Source organism: Puma concolor, chromosome D2 (assembly GCF_028749965.1).
Source record: "Puma concolor isolate L17-30 chromosome D2, mPumCon1.1.hap2, whole genome shotgun sequence".
Lineage (NCBI taxonomy): Eukaryota > Metazoa > Chordata > Mammalia > Carnivora > Felidae > Puma > Puma concolor.
Genome location: NC_141677.1, coordinates 4,388,636 through 4,392,089, shown reverse-complemented (window position 1 = coordinate 4,392,089; position 3,454 = coordinate 4,388,636). Strand labels below are relative to the sequence as shown.

Here is a 3,454-nt window from a genome sequence, read left to right as displayed (position 1 = left end):
ACTTGGAAATTGCTGAGCAAAACCTTGTAGAAGTGATTTTGACCTTTAATTTAGTTTTGCTAACGTCGCGTCGGGTAATCCCAGGAAATTTGCTTTTAGCTAATATACGTTTACTGGATTTTTATTGACGCCTTCTAGGAAAAAGCCAATAACTCAAACTGAGACCAACCCCATGCTAGAATTAACGTGTATTTCCAAAGCCAGTTAAGCGTTCACGTTGCAATTCTACAATACACGTTCAGTTTGTACCGAGTTGTTTTTGCACGCATCCAAGCTGGCCGAGCCAGTGGTCCATTTACAAGTGCATCCTCCACACTCTGACCTACGATTAGGGATGAGCTTTGCAAGTAAATTTATGAAAGCTGAAGAATTTTCCCAGTGATTTCTGTGGTTTTCTGCTTTCGTGTAGAATAGGGAAGAGAAATATCCAGAGGGAATGTGGAAATATTCCCTATGCTTTCCGCCCTTTAAAAATCTAAGTGCATAGGTCTCCAGAGTTAAAACAGCTCTTCACTGTTTTGAGCACATGTTTTTACTACCCTGACTTTCTAAAAGAAGAGGGAGAGTGTTTCAGGAGGGAGATCTTAGGTACCACCTTATGTTCTGCAACCAAGTAATGAACGATGGGGACCAGAGACTCTTGGGTACAGAGTGGCCATTGGTTGGGAGTCTCCTAAATACGTCCCAGTACCATCCAGAGGTGCAGGATTGCCTGGTAACATACAGGACGCTTAGTTACATTTGAATTTCACATGAACTATTTGGCAGAAATATGTGCTAACAATTATTTATTGTTTTTCTGAAATTCAAATGTGACCGAGAATCCTGTATTTTTATTTGTTATAGTTGGCAACCATAAAATGTATTGAACCTCTCATTGTTGGTCCAAGCTTTCAAATTTTGGAGTCCGGGAGTGACTGACAGAGTTGAGGTCATATGCCCCTTTTGGGTTTCCAGATCAGTTTCCTGTGCAAGGAATTGCATTGTTTTGAACAGAGCTGGCCTGAGGGTGAGGGTGTGTGCCAGGACCGGCCGGATGAGCAGCTAGGCGGATTTGCAGTTGGGTGCACACGGAAGACAGCCAAACATCATGATGGTTCTGAGCTCTGTTTTCTAGCCTGTTGTGAAGACCAGGTCCCATTTGTCTTCCCGAGTTTTCCAAGATCCTTTAGCATCCTTAAATTACTGACTTAGGCTGGTTCAAGATGGACGCCTGTAATCTGCAGCCAAGAGATCTTAGCAACATCGTTTTTCATGGTAGTTTCAGATACTGCAGAAGAACTTATTGCGACATACCTGCCTAGTTACAGGATCTATTATTTTAAGCTTTTTTTTTTATTTAAAAAATGTTTTTATTTTGAGAGAGAGCACAGAAGGGGACAAAGAGGAGGGAGAGGGAGAATTCCACACAGGTTCCACATTGTCAGTGCAGAGCCTGATATGGGGCTTGAACCCACGAACTGTGAGATCATGACCTGAACTGAAGTCAGATGGTTAACCAACTGAACCTCCCAACTGCCCCTCTGTTATCTTATCTTCAAATACTGGAGCCTTGGAGTTTATGAGCGCTCCCAGTAGCCCCCTGCCCTGTCCAATCAGACTTGAGACTGGTCAGCACACCCTGTGAGGGGAAACGTCTTGACCCTGTGCAAGTGTGGCAGGACCAGTGGTGTAGCCTGGAAAGCTGGAAGTCCTGCTCGTCTTCTGCAGAAGATACGGCTTCCTCTTGAACCAGTACAAGAGGGTGCTTCACTTTTCTGACCAAAATTGGTGCAGTTGAAAAGAAATACATCCAGATGGAGTGAATATATTCCATACACAATATGTGGAAACCACTATCTTATGTAATGTACCACTCCGTATGTTGTGTGGATGTGAATCATGCGGCAGCCACTCACGGACTTTGTGATATATGGAAATTGCTATACGGCATGAATTTTTTTTAAGCTTAGCCTTTTATACAGCTCATGAAATTTAAAGTCTTGGTCCTTGCCCCAGAGTAGATCATTTCCCTAGAATATCAGAAAGAGTAAGTACATTTTTCTGGGCTCTGACATAAAACGATAATTCATAGAGCTAGAGATGAGAGAGCTGGTCTTTGTAGACGCTTTACATTTAATGCTGGGTTATGTGAAGTTACAAGCTCCAAAATTGCATATGTAATATGCTGTTGTGGATAATGTATGGCTCAGGTGTTGGGTACATGAGCAAAATCAAGAAAACTCTCTCCATCCTGTATTAGGCATTATCCTGCTGATAACCACAGGTGAGAAGAAACAAGTAGGAGCCCAGACATATTGTAAGAGTTTTGTAGTTGGTGCTGTTGTCATAAGTTTAAAAGCAGTGACTTCGATTTTTACTAATAAAATGGAATGTCATAGTTGGGCTTTACCAAAAGTTCAATGCATGGAATTGTCAGTTGCCTTTAATCTGCTCTTCTACTAGGAGTGGGGACATTAGATATGTTCACTTTGAAGTTTTTGCTAACAGGGATGATTCAGTGTAGAGTGTAAATCTGAACACTCTAAAGGAGTAATTTAAAAAAATTAACATTTATTTGTTTTTGAGAGGTAGAGTGAGGGGGGAGGGTAAGAGAGCGAGAGAGACACAGAATCCAAAGCAGGCTCTAAGCTCTGAGCTGTCAGCACAGAGCCCCACGTGGGACTCGAACCCACGAACAGTGAAATACTAACCTGAACGTAAGTCGGGCACTCAACCGACTGAGCCACCGAGGCGCCCCCTAAACTCTAGTTTAAATTGGCGAGTAATGTAATTGGAAACCTAGGTGGACAGCTGGGAAATTTTTCCTAAAGGTCAAAGCCACAGCTTAACATCTAGAGGATTGACAATACGGGGGGTGTAGGGGAGGATTTTGAGATAAAATAGGGAAAAAAAGTGACTGGAAACCTTGGGTTTTCGCTGCCAAGAAATGGTGCCAACCTGTGTGGCTGCATCTATTTTTTTTTTTTTTTCATTTCCAGGGCTTTGGAACATGCTAGTACTTTGAACCTTTTTCTCCTTCTAGGCCATTACAAAAATTACTGTCTACTTAAAGCTCCAACGATACTGTCATTGCTGTTTTATGCAGACAGTGTTTTGAGGAGTTTATTTAAATAAATCAGCATAACGTGTGCGGTCACTCTTCATTCTTCCGCATTTCCTCGAGGAGCACTCTTATTATGTCTCTTGACCCGTGTCTGTGGATACCACTCTCTGGTCTCAGGACCAGAGACATCCTGACATCCTGTCGTCTTCTAGCTCCGACGATCTCTGTGGAGAAGCCAGCCCTCAGTCGGCTTGCCGCTCTTTGGAAAGTCATGTATCTGTTGTTCTGGTTGCATTTATGCTTTTCTTTCATATTCAGCAATTTTATATGATATTTATGGTGTTTCTATTCATCTTGTTTGTGATGTATAACATGTGTTGAATCTGTAAGTTAACATCTTCAAAACGT

General features: G+C 42.2%; 1 non-coding gene across 1 annotated transcript; it reads right to left on the bottom strand.

The window, feature by feature from the left end:
- Window positions 1-2,650: 2,650 nt before the first annotated feature.
- TRNAV-UAC (transfer RNA valine (anticodon UAC)) lies at window positions 2,651-2,735 on the bottom strand. Its single transcript has one exon. It is a non-coding gene; the product is annotated as a tRNA-Val (tRNA).
- Between the last annotated feature and the right edge of the window lie 719 nt (window positions 2,736-3,454).